Below are 14,316 nucleotides of genomic sequence, written 5' to 3' on the forward strand. Positions count from 1 at the left end.
GAAATGTGTTTTCCCTCTAGAATCTCGTATGAAGTTGCTCACTAAGAAGGGAGCAATGGTTTCTGTAGAAATTTGTGTGTTTCCTCTAGAATCTTGTATGAAGTTGCTCACTAATAAGGGAGCAATGGTTTCTGTAGAAATGTGTTTTCCCTCTAGAATCTCGTATGAAGTTGCTCACTAAGAAGGGAGCAATGGTTTCTGTAGAAATGTGTTTTCCCTCTAGAATCTCGTATGAAGTTGCTCACTAATAAGGGAGCAATGGTTTCTGTAGAAATGTGTTTTCCCTCTAGAATCTCGTATGAAGTTGCTCACTAATAAGGGAGCAATGGTTTCTGTAGAAATGTGTTTTCCCTCTAGAATCTCGTATGAAGTTGCTCATTAATAAGGGAGCAATGGTTTCTGTAGAAATGTGTTTTCCCTCTAGAATCTCGTATGAAGTTGCTCACTAATAAGGGAGCAATGGTTTCTGTAGAAATGTGTTTTCCCCCTAGAATCTCGTATGAAGTTGCTCACTAATAAGGGAGCAATGGTTTCTGTAGAAATGTTGTTTTCCCTTTAGAATCTCGTATGAAGTTGCTCACTAATAAGGGAGCAATGGTTTCTGTAGAAATGTGTTTTCCCCCTAGAATCTCGTATGAAGTTGCTCACTAATAAGGGAGCAATGGTTTCTGTAGAAATGTTGTTTTCCCTCTAGAATCTCGTATGAAGTTGCTCACTAATAAGGGAGCAATGGTTTCTGTAGAAATGTGTTTTCCCTCTAGAATCTCGTATGAAGTTGCTCACTAATAAGGGAGCAATGGTTTCTGTAGAAATGTGTTTTCCCTCTAGAATCTCGTATGAAGTTGCTCACTAATAAGGGAGCAATGGTTTCTGTAGAAATGTGTTTTCCCTCTAGAATCTCGTATGAAGTTGCTCACTAATAAGGGAGCAATGGTTTCTGTAGAAATGTGTTTTCCCTCTAGAATCTCGTATGAAGTTGCTCACTAAGAAGGGAGCAATGGTTTCTGTAGAAATGTGTTTTCCCTCTAGAATCTCGTATGAAGTTGCTCACTAATAAGGGAGCAATGGTTTCTGTAGAAATGTGTTTTCTCTCTAGAATCTCGTATGAAGTTGCTCACTAAGAAGGGAGCAATGGTTTCTGTAGAAATGTGTTTTCCCTCTAGAATCTCGTATGAAGTTGCTCACTAATAAGGGAGCAATGTTTTCTGTAGAAATGTTGTTTTCCCTCTAGAATCTCGTATGAAGTTGCTCACTAAGAAGGGAGCAATGGTTTCTGTAGAAATGTGTTTTCCCTCTAGAATCTCGTATGAAGTTGCTCACTAATAAGGGAGCAATGGTTTCTCTAGAAATGTGTTTTCCCCCTAAAATCTCGTATGAAGTTGCTCACTAATAAGGGCGCAATGGTTTCTGTAGAAATGTGTTTTCCCCCTAGAATCTCGTATGAAGTTGCTCACTAATAAGGGAGCAATGGTTTCTGTAGAAATGTGTTTTCCCTCTAGAATCTCGTATGAAGTTGCTCACTAATAAGGGAGCAATGGTTTCTGTAGAAATGTTGTTTTCCCCCTAGATTCTCGTATGAAGTTGCTCACTAATAAGGGAGCAATGGTTTCTGTAGAAATGTTGTTTTCCCTCTAGAATCTCGTATGAAGTTGCTCACTAATAAGGGAGCAATGGTTTCTGTAGAAATGTTGTTTTCCCCTAGAATCTCGTATGAAGTTGCTCACTAAGAAGGGAGCAATGGTTTCTGTAGAAATGTGTTTTCCCTCTAGAATCTCGTATGAAGTTGCTCACTAATAAGGGAGCAATGGTTTCTGTAGAAATGTGTTTTCCCCCCTAGAATCTCGTATGAAGTTGCTCACTAATAAGGGAGCAATGGTTTCTGTAGAAATGTTGTTTTCCCTCTAGAATCTCGTATGCAGTTGCTCACTAATAAGGGAGCAATGGTTTCTGTAGAAATGTGTTTTCCCCTAGAATCTAGTATGAAGTTGCTCACTAATAAGGGAGCAATGGTTTCTGTAGAAATGTTGTTTTCCCTCTAGAATCTCGTATGAAGTTGCTCACTAATAAGGGAGCAATGGTTTCTGTAGAAATGTGTTTTCCCTCTAGAATCTCGTATGAAGTTGCTCACTAATAAGGGAGCAATGGTTTCTGTAGAAATGTGTTTTCCCCCTAGAATCTCGTATGAAGTTGCTCACTAATAAGGGAGCAATGGTTTCTGTAGAAATATGTTTTCCCTCTAGAATCTCGTATGAAGTTGCTCACTAATAAGGGAGCAATGGTTTCTGTAGAAATGTGTTTTCCCTCTAGAATCTCGTATGAAGTTGCTCACTAATAAGGGAGCAATGGTTTCTGTAGAAATGTGTTTCCCCTAGAATCTCGTATGAAGTTGCTCACTAAGAAGGGAGCAATGGTTTCTGTAGAAATGTGTTTTCCCTCTAGAATCTCGTATGAAGTTGCTCACTAATAAGGGAGCAATGGTTTCTGTAGAAATGTTGTTTTCCCCCTAGAATCTCGTATGAAGTTGCTCACTAATTAGGGAGCAATGGTTTCTGTAGAAATGTGTTTTCCCTCTAGAATCTCGTATGAAGTTGCTCACTAATAAGGGAGCAATGGTTTCTGTAGAAATGTGTTTTCCCCCTAGAATCTCGTATGAAGTTGCTCACTAATAAGGGAGCAATGGTTTCTGTAGAAATGTTGTTTTCCCTCTAGAATCTCGTATGAAGTTGCTCACTAATAAGGGAGCAATGGTTTCTGTAGAAATGTGTTTTCCCCCTAGAATCTCGTATGAAGTTGCTCACTAAGAAGGGAGCAATGGTTTCTGTAGAAATGTGTTTTCCCCCTAGAATCTCGTATGAAGTTGCTCACTAATAAGGGAGCAATGGTTTCTGTAGAAATGTGTTTTCACTCTAGAATCTCGTATGAAGTTGCTCACTAATAAGGGAGCAATGGTTTCTGTAGAAATGTGTTTTCCCTCTAGAATCTCGTATGAAGTTGCTCACTAAGAAGGGAGCAATGGTTTCTGTAGAAATGTTGTTTTCCCCCTAGAATCTCGTATGAAGTTGCTCACTAATAAGGGAGCAATGGTTTCTGTAGAAATGTGTTTTCCCTCTAGAATCTCGTATGAAGTTGCTCACTAATAAGGGAGCAATGGTTTCTGTAGAAATGTGTTTTCCCCCTAGAATCTCGTATGAAGTTGCTCACTAATAAGGGAGCAATGGTTTCTGTAGAAATGTGTTTTCCCTCTAGAATCTCGTATGAAGTTGCTCACTAATAAGGGAGCAATGGTTTCTGTAGAAATGTGTTTTCCCTCTAGAATCTCGTATGAAGTTGCTCACTAATAAGGGAGCAATGGTTTCTGTAGAAATGTGTTTTCCCTCTAGAATCTCGTATGAAGTTGCTCACTAATAAGGGAGCAATGGTTTCTGTAGAAATGTGTTTTCCCTCTAGAATCTCGTATGAAGTTGCTCACTAATAAGGGAGCAATGGTTTCTGTAGAAATGTGTTTTCCCTCTAGAATCTCGTATGAAGTTGCTCACTAATAAGGGAGCAATGGTTTCTGTAGAAATGTGTTTTCCCTCTAGAATCTCGTATGAAGTTGCTCACTAATAAGGGAGCAATGGTTTCTGTAGAAATGTTGTTTTCCCCCTAGAATCTCGTATGAAGTTGCTCACTAAGAAGGGAGCAATGGTTTCTGTAGAAATGTGTTTTCCCTCTAGAATCTCGTATGAAGTTGCTCACTAAGAAGGGAGCAATGGTTTCTGTAGAAATGTGTTTTCCCTCTAGAATCTCGTATGAAGTTGCTCACTAATAAGGGAGCAATGGTTTCTGTAGAAATGTTGTTTTCCCCCTAGAATCTCGTATGAAGTTGCTCACTAATAAGGGAGCAATGGTTTCTGTAGAAATGTGTTTTCCCTCTAGAATCTCGTATGAAGTTGCTCACTAATAAGGGAGCAATGGTTTCTGTAGAAATGTTGTTTTCCCTCTAGAATCTCGTATGAAGTTGCTCACTAAGAAGGGAGCAATGGTTTCTGTAGAAATGTGTTTTCCCTCTAGAATCTCGTATGAAGTTGCTCACTAATAAGGGAGCAATGGTTTCTGTAGAAATGTGTTTTCCCTCTAGAATCTCGTATGAAGTTACTCACTAATAAGGGAGCAATGGTTTCTGTAGAAATGTGTTTTCCCCCCTAGAATCTCGTATGAAATTGCTCACTAATAAGGGAGCAATGGTTTCTGTAGAAATGTGTTTTCCCTCTAGAATCTCGTATGAAGTTGCTCACTAAGAAGGGAGCAATGGTTTCTGTAGAAATGTGTTTTCCCTCTAGAATCTCGTATGAAGTTGCTCACTAATAAGGGAGCAATGGTTTCTGTAGAAATATGTTTTCCCTCTAGAATCTCGTATGAAGTTGCTCACTAAGAAGGGAGCAATGGTTTCTGTAGAAATGTTGTTTTCCCCCTAGAATCTCGTATGAAGTTGCTCACTAATAAGGGAGCAATGGTTTCTGTAGAAATGTGTTTTCCCCCTAGAATCTCGTATGAAGTTGCTCACTAATAAGGGAGCAATGGTTTCTGTAGAAATGTGTTTTCCCCCTAGAATCTCGTATGAAGTTGCTCACTAATAAGGGAGCAATGGTTTCTGTAGAAATATGTTTTCCCTCTAGAATCTCGTATGAAGTTGCTCACTAAGAAGGGAGCAATGGTTTCTGTAGAAATGTGTTTTCCCTCTAGAATCTCGTATGAAGTTGCTCACTAAGAAGGGAGCAATGGTTTCTGTAGAAATGTGTTTTCCCCCTAGAATCTCGTATGAAGTTGCTCACTTATAAGGGACCAATGGTTTCTGTAGAAATGTGTTTTCCCTCTAGAATCTCGTATGAAGTTGCTCACTAATAAGGGAGCAATGGTTTCTGTAGAAATGTGTTTTCCCCCTAGAATCTCGTATGAAGTTGCTCACTAAGAAGGGAGCAATGGTTCCTGTAGAAATTTTATTTTTATTTTTTAAGTATACCTCCAACAAACTTTACAAACATAATTTCAATAACAAGAAATACGCAGCTTAATCATGTTCAAATTTTGATTATAATGTGTTTAAAACATTTTCGTTTTTTTCAAACAAAATATGATTTTCTCCCAAAATCAATTTATTTGAATCTATATTGGTCAATCCTGTTAAAGATACAGTGGATTCATTTCTAAAAGCGGTCTTATAGACTCAGAAAGTGGTTGTAAAGAGCTAGTTGAGAATTTAATTTATGATATTGAAGGAAAGGGACATAAATAGTAAGTTCTTTAAAAAAAAAAAAAAACACCAAAAACAGCACGATATAAATTTCATGTGTGTAATGCCCTTTTCTGGATTAACCATATAAGGAACACTCAAAGTCAAATATTTTGAAAGCAAACTGTGTTTCAGAACAGAAATAATTGAAGAGTCATGATATCGAATAAAGTTAATTCACAAAAATACCGAACTCCGAGCAAAATCAAAAGCTTATACACATCAAACGACTGGATGACAACTGTGATATTCCTGATTTGGTACAGACATTTTCTTATGTATGCTGTCAAAAATAGTATTATAATTAATATTAATAATCTTTATTTTCTTTTCAATGCCACATGTTTGCATTGTTTAATGACTATCGTTTTGTCATTGATATACCCGTCTGTCTGTCTGTCTGTCTGTCTGTCTGTCTGTCTGTCTGTCTGTCTGTCTGTCTGTTTTGTTTTTGTTTTGTACTGGTTTGTTTATTTAGTAACAATCCTATTTTTTGGAATTTAAACTAATAAAATCCTTATTCTTATTCTTATCCTATGTAGAAAATAGGGGCTTAAATTGTTTTTTTTATAGCAAGCCAAACCTCTCACTTGTATGACAGTCACATAATATATTTATAACGATGTGTAAAAAGGGTCAAAGATACCCTAATCAATCTACAGTTAACATTGTCTGAGGGAGTTGAAACCGTAGTTCCTTTATAATTTCGGATAATTTTAGAAAGGTTTGTTATAAATGATGCCAGTACAGAAGTACTGACTACTGAGCGAAAGGATCTTTGGAGAGCTTTGTTAAAGACCTTACTGTGACCTATAGTTGTTAATTTCTGTGTCATTTTGGTCTCTTGTGGAGAGTTGCCTCATTGGCAACCATATCACATCTTCTTTTCTATGTTTGGATTCTTTTAGAAATCACATTTGATTCATAGTGCTAGTGGAGTAAGTAGCATGATTTTAATTGCCTAATTAATTGATGCTTAAAACGTAGACTAATCCTTTGTTTACAATTAATAATATTGGTTCTTCAATTGTCTGTTTCTTATTTATACAATAAAAAGAAAGTAAGGTTTCAACTCCCTAAGTTGATAGTGGATGGATTTTGCTATTATTTGTATGACTCTTTTAGTCATAACGCTCTTCAATTGTTAGGTTCTTATACATCATTGGCGTTCAATTCTTATTAATTGAGCGTTCTTAATAAGGACAAATGAAGATAATCAGTTCTGACGCATTAAATGATTACACTTTTTGTTATTTTATTTGGATACTCAGAAGATTAAGGGAAGATCCAGTTCTCTGTCCTTATTTGTTATTCTGATGGAAATGTAACAAGGATTGCTTATGATTTCCTCTTTGTTAGTGTCATTAGAGTACGGTATTCATGTAAATTGTCAATACAAAATATCCGTATCAAACAGTCCAAAAAAAGGCAACAGTAGTATACCGCTATTCTAACGATGGGATTTACACAAAAGAAACAATATTGTTTTGGGTTTTGGCTGTAAGGATAACTGTATATTTGTCCTGTAGGCAAGACAGTTATTAACTACATTAAATTGAGGTATGTAAAGATAAAAGAAGCCAGAGTTATCATAAACTCAGTAATATTTATTTTTAATTTTGATTTGAATAATCCTCAAAGTAACAATGATGAAAACGAATTTGTACAAAGCGGCATAACTCAACCTTTCAGATATGAAGCCAGTATTTACGAAATTTAACAAGAGTCATTTTAAATGTAAATGAACGCAATGCCATATAACAGTTTAATACATTGGGGGTATCATATGGACCTCAACAAATACGTGCACCTCTATCAAAAATTAGATTACTTATTCCATCTTCTTTTTTAATACAAATTTTAAATATTTCTAGCTTATCTCCAACTGGATATTTTTGTTTATGAACATGGTATAAAATCATCGTCTCTGTTATAGACTTATGTGTAATCGCTTCTTTTCGTATATATTTAAATTGGGAAGGTGAATGATATTTCGAGGCCATGGATTTTAAATCTCGATTAGTTGTTTATTGTTTACATTTGGTCGGGCAATAAACTTTGATAGATAATTCCTGTAGAGTCATAGTACTTTCGTTCGTGTTTGACGTACGTATATTGATATTAGTACCAAGTACAGACTTAAGTGCTAAACTATCGCATGGTGACATGCAGGTGGGTTTTGTGACAAATCTACACTTAAAAATTATTAGGGAAAATGTTTTTTTTTAATGCAGTGTATTCGCACCCAACCGTTCCTGGTTTTAGAATATCGCACACACATACACACACTTATACTCATACCATTTCATTTTGGAAATACTTGATTTTAACCTCGCAAATTATGGAAGTTACGACATAATATGTTTTTTTTTATATTAAATGATTAAGTTATCAAATATAAAGAAGGAACATTCTTTGATAAATATACAAAGGAGAACTGAACAAATTTGTGATTTCTTAAATGACATCCTTAGTAAAGAATGCAGGTGTATAAAAGGGATTATGAGTTTAACTATTTATTTTTAAAAAAATCAAAAATTGACATTTGTATATGAAAATAATAGCGCTAAGGATCTATATAAACTCGTACTTGCCAGACAGATATAAAAAAACGATTCTTATTGTATTTATCGAAGACATGTCTGTTTGAACATCCTAAATATTTGACAAAAACTATTTATGTTGAGATATATTGAGTTGGCATTCGCTTCTTTTCTTTTGTTCTATACATATCTACAAGTTTCACTTTAGTGCCTACATATAACGTTACACAGTAGTTACCATACATCCTTTGACATGACATGTGATATGTAGTCGATCTAGGTAAAATTTGAAAATGGTTTATTGATTTATTTTGGTAATATTGAACAAAAAGGTAAAATATGCTGGAGTTCTTTTTTTTATTGATAACATATTGATTGAATTTGGAGGTAGACTTTTTGAATAAACTATCGGCATTCCTATGGGAACGAACTGTATGTTTCTCCTTGCCGACTTCTTTTTATTTTCATATGAGTCAGAGTCCATTTAACCATTTGTTCAAAGCATAAAGCTCAAAGAAGAATGATCTTTTGACTTCCCTTTCAGATATATTGATCATGTTCTCTCCATTAGCAATAAAAAAAATCTGATTGGATTCCATTTATTTATCCCCCAGAACAAGACATTAGAGACACAACAAACACAGCTTCATTCGTCTTATCAGCTGTATAAGAGGGATTATGAGTTTAACTTTTTATTTTAAAAAAATCAAAAATTGACATTTGTATATGAAAATAATAGCGCTAAGGATCTACATGAACTCGGACTTGCCAGACAGAAGCACAGACTGTATGTAAATAAAGGCAACAGTGGTATACCGCTGTTCAAAACTCATACATCCATGGACAAAAAACAAAATCGGGGTAACAAACTAAAACTGAGGGAAACGCATTAAATATAAGAGAACAAAGACACAACATTAAAAAATGTAACACACACACACACACACACACACACACACACACACACAGAAACGAACTAAGCATTAGACAAAATCCTATGAGAATAACAAATATAACATCATAACCAAATACATGAATTTGGGATAGATAAGTACCGTGACACGTCTTATAGTAATGTGAATTCACACTCAAAAATAAGAGAAAACAAACGACACAACGGAAACACAACGTTAAAATGTAACACACACAGAAACGAACTATAATATAACAATGGCCATATTCCTGACTTGGTACAGGACATTTTTAAAGGAAAAAATGGTGGGTTAAACTTGGTTTTGTGGCATGCCAAACCTCTCTCTTTTATGGCCATGTGAAATATAACATTAAAATGACAACACAACATTACAGGACTACAATATAAATAAATAGGAGAACACAATTGACAAAGAAACACCCGAATAATGGCTAACAAAAGGCAACAAGTTTAAAATGTTTAATAAGCCAGAAGTGCATTTTGTCTACACAAGACTCACCAGTGACGCCCAGATACAAAAGTTTGAAAGCCGAAACAAGTACAAAGTTGAACAGCATTGAGGACCAAAAGTTAAAAAAAGCCGTGCCAAAAACGGCCAGGGTTTTCTGTTAGGTACCAGAACATCCCTATTATTTAGAATAATTTAGTAAATTCTATAAAATGACTATACAAAAGATGTACATGATAAAACTGAAGTATTAGCTAATTACAGGAAACAACCGAAATACATTACATAACCTGACAAAATGCAACACATCCGAATAAGTTTAAACCTCAACGCCAAGTGACGTCATACAATAGGACAACCGGATATTAGAATTGTAAAATAAATCATTTCTCTATTCTTCGATACCAGTTGACGACTTGTTTTAGTTGTTTTACAGATTGTCTGATTATAGTTGATCGAAATATTGAAGTTTGTTTATTTTCAAAATGCAAGGAATTAACAACGAATGACTGAAACAACAATTTGGGTAAAAGTTAACCGAAGAACATCCTCTTCATTAACATAAACAAATCAAAATCATTTTTAATATCATTATCCAACTTTGTTTTTAAATTGAAGTATAGATAGATATAGGAAGATGTGGTATGAGTGCTAATGAGACAACTCTCTATCCAAATATCAATTTATAAAAATAAATCATTATAGACCAATGTACGGCCTTCAACATGGAGCCTTGGCTCACATCGAACTACAAGTTATAAAGGGCCCCAAAATAACTAGTGTAAAACCATTCAAACGGGAAAACCAACGGTCTAAGTCTAACGAGAAACATGTATAAATTACAAAAACAAACGACAACTACTGCACATCAGAGGACAGGTGCAAACATTTGCATGCATGAAAAATTATCGGCATGAATTATATAATAAAAGGTAAAGTTTTACTTTACAACAATATTTTTCAATAAGGATTTTCAAGAATGTCTATATTTGGATAAAAGAACTGCGATATAACAAAATAAATATGAAACAAGTGTCCGTTTATTTTACCTAGTAGTCATACACATACGATAAATAGCTTTTCTAATACAGTAATCCATAACTTCCCTTCATAGTGTCTTGGGCTTACTGTGTAAATGGTCTCGGTAAGATACCAAAACTTGCACAATAGTAATTTTTTTTGATGGAATGTAATCTTCACAGGTAAAGGTTGTGTTTATACTGAAAACCTACGTAAAAAGTCTATGTAAGGCTTAGGGTTGGATACGATTATTATTGTGTTATGATTCTTGTAGTTGGAGAAGTGTCGCTGTACATTCCTTGACCTTAGTATTTATATTCACCGCCATTAAGCAAGCAACGTTAGTGTAGACTTTGTCATTTCAAACTATCCACGCGACGGCATACAATGCAAGGTAGCGTCATCAATCATCGGCTGGTGCAATGGTATGGTTTAAAATTTTACTGTTATAGTAATGCTAAAGATAGCATCGGTATTTTAAGATAAATTAAATACGGATGTACCAAGATTTCTAAGAAAACAACAGACAAGGGAAAGGAAAACACCGGGAATTTGAGTATTGTCATAAAAACAATCTTTCAACCACAACATTAATGAATGACAATATAAGTTGAAATAAATGACAAGTTATTTAATAAAGTAGGTTAATGAAGTCATGTTATCAAGGTCAATAACATACTTGTCAATTATTCAAATAATACGAAAAATTTACTGAGGTGTTTATTTATATAAATCTTTTGCAAAAGTAATTGAATTTTAATGGAAATAAAATATGATGCCAACTTGCTTTTTCAAAGAGTTTTACAGAATTGTGAAGCGTCTTTGTCAGGTATCAGTTAATATTTGGTTGAAAATTAAAACTATATGATTATCTATTATTTGTTGAATAGATAATGTGCTTACTTCATATTTTCATTCTTGAGGGGATGTTTTGAGTTTCACTCTATTTAAGATCTAAAAATGAATAACCGGATGCATTTGAGGAAAGTCCTGATCCTGTTGATCCTAATAGCAGCAGAATTGACTGTCTTATGTATGCAGATAATATCGTTATTTTTTCTAGTTCAAATGCAAGTCTTCAAAAAACACATTCTATTTTATTACATTTTTGTATTACAAAATGTTATGGGGTCAATTTATCAAAGAAAACGTTTATATACCATGCATATATGACCAGCTATTAAAAGATATAATTTTTATATTTCAATTAAAATACTTTTAGAATGTGTTAATAGTTATAAATATTCAGTTTTGAAATTTACATCTGGTGGACTTTTTAAGACAGAAATGAAGAATTATAGAAAAAATCACTAAAAGTTTACTTAAATTACAGATATATCTATCACTAGCTCTGCAGCATGTCAAAAAGAAAGTTTATATTTACGAATATTTACCACAGCATATTTACATTATTGTTTTTAAATATGAATTCACTTCTCAATAAATGAAGAGTATTTTAGGTGAAAAGAATAAGTCCTCTAACTTAGCTGTGCTAGGAAAATCGGTAAATTGGTAGATTCCATATATATAATTTCAGTTGAATTATCAATAGTGAAATATTGGTTTAGAATAAAAAATTATGGAACAGAATCAAAAACATGTTTACTACTAATAGCGAGTGTTAGTATTCATCAATACGTTGCACAAGTATTAAAGTGTCTATCCTAAAATATCTAGGAAACTATGTTATTTCATGTCTAGAAGTTTGTCGAAACGTAAATTAATATACGTAATAACGATTATTATTGCAATGATTTTATGGTTGCGGTACTGCGGTAATAAAATGCGCATGATGATTATTAGTTGAAGATTAATATATGTAGCTTTGCAATAATTTGAACATTTTTTGGGATACAAATCATAATGCATTGTCTTCCTTTTCATGCAACCCGTCAATGGCCTTTACTTAAGACAATACGTATCCTTATTCTTATTCTTATATCTATGTTATCGTAAATTTACTATAACGATGGAAATGCAAATAAATATGTAAAATCCAAGCTAAACAGTATTTGTGGTACGGGTATAGATGGACAGGAATTCTTTTTTATTCTTTTCATATCTAACATTGAGTATAATTATGGCCTGCAATTTATCGTTATTTACTACAAAAGGTTCAAAACTAAAGGTATACATATTAATATAGGTAAAGTAGCCACAAGTATTACCTATTGTTATGTAAGTAATAATCTTCAAAAAGATTAAGGATGATTAGACGACTTATATATAATACATAACTTTTAAAAGCCCTTTAATTTATAACACAGCTTTGCTCTCCAATGCAAGAAAGTGTGCAATCACTACATTGATACTAAAGTTTATTTTCGCTCTATTTTGTTTACTTTTTTGGGGGTATACTTATTCTTATCAATACAGATGCATCAGGAGTGTCCATATCTTTATAAGTGATTACATTAAAAGATGTTAAATCATTAATTTCATTTTAAAGAAAAATCCTCTAGATATGTAAAATAATCAATTAAGATGAGTCGACATTTTACAGTTGTCAATACATCAAAGTTGTCACGAGGTGTTTGACACGTGCTTGTACAGTTTGATAACTTTGAATTGTTTTTTATATACAAAATGAGTTAGAACAATGATTTGGTTCTAATGAAAGGGATTCTCCCTATAATTTTCCCTATACACTATCAGTAGCCGAGATTTATTTTTTAACAAGCCAGACTTTATTTGTGCATACATATTCAGTTGACATGTCTTACGAAGATCACGAAGTTTGATCTGTGTTAAACCACCGCAATGAATAATAATACAAGATGTACGGAAGTGACTGGTGTCAGGTCAACATAACCGCGACTTGTTTAAACCATCGCTCTAATCCATTTATTTACGTGTTAATGTATATACGTAAAACACTATGATTACGTAAAATAATATAAATATATTGTGTCTTATTTAATTTTTGCTGGCAAAAAAGACATTCGACACTAATATCTCGTGGACTGACACTTCCATATTCTTGTCTTTGTTGTCAGTATAATAGACACTTCCATATTATTGTCTTTTTTGTCAGTATAAAAGACATAGTCTTTATTGTCAGTAAAACAAACACTTCGATACTATTGTCTTCATTGTCAGCATAACAAACACTTCGATACACTAGTCTTTATTTAGAGATTTTTTCGGTGTTGACACGAATATCAACTATATGGTCATTTTTATAAATTTACTGTTTTCATAGAATGAATTATTCGAAATACTAAGGATTTTCTCATAACAGGCATATTTAACCTTAGCCATATTTGGCACAACTTTTTGAAATTTCGGGTCAGCAATGCTCTTCAACTTTGTACTTGTTTGGCTTAAAAAATAATTTAATCTGAGCGTCACTGATGAGTCTTATGTAGACGAAACGCGCGTCTTGCGTAATAAATTATAAGCCTGATACCTTTGATAACTATATACACCACTTCGGCGATGCCACTGCTGGTGGACGTTTCGACCCGATGGTATCACCAGCCCAGTGGACAGCACTTCGTTGTTGACACGAAAATCAATTATATGGTCATTTTTATAAATTTACTGTTTAAAAAAGTATGACTTATTCGAAATACTAAGGATTGTCTTATCCTAGGCAAGCACAACATTAGCCGTATTTGGCACAACGTTTTTTGAATTTTACCGTCATCAATGCTCTTCAACTTGGAACTTGTTCGGGTTTTTAACTATTTTGATCTGAACGTCACTGATGTTTCTTATGTAGACAAAACGCGCGTCTGGGGTATTAAATCATATTAAGCTTGGTAACTTTGAAAACTATTTTCACAACTGGATCGATGCCACTGGTGGTGGACGTTTCGTCGCTGATGGTATCACCAGCCGAGTAGTCAGCATTTCGGTATTGACACAATTATCATTTATATGGTGATTTTTATATATTAACTGTTTGCAAAAGTATGAATTATTAGAAATACTAAGGATTTTCTTATACCCAGGCATATCTAACCTTAGTCGTATTTGGCACAACTTTTTGGAATATTGGGGCATCAATGCTCTTAAAAGAGGGACGAAAGATACCAAAGGGACAGTACTGTGTTCTTGTTTTCCTTTCTAACTATTTTGATCTGAGCGTCACGGA

This window comes from Mytilus edulis, chromosome 3 (assembly GCF_963676685.1).
Source record: "Mytilus edulis chromosome 3, xbMytEdul2.2, whole genome shotgun sequence".
Taxonomy (NCBI): Eukaryota; Metazoa; Mollusca; class Bivalvia; order Mytilida; family Mytilidae; genus Mytilus; species Mytilus edulis.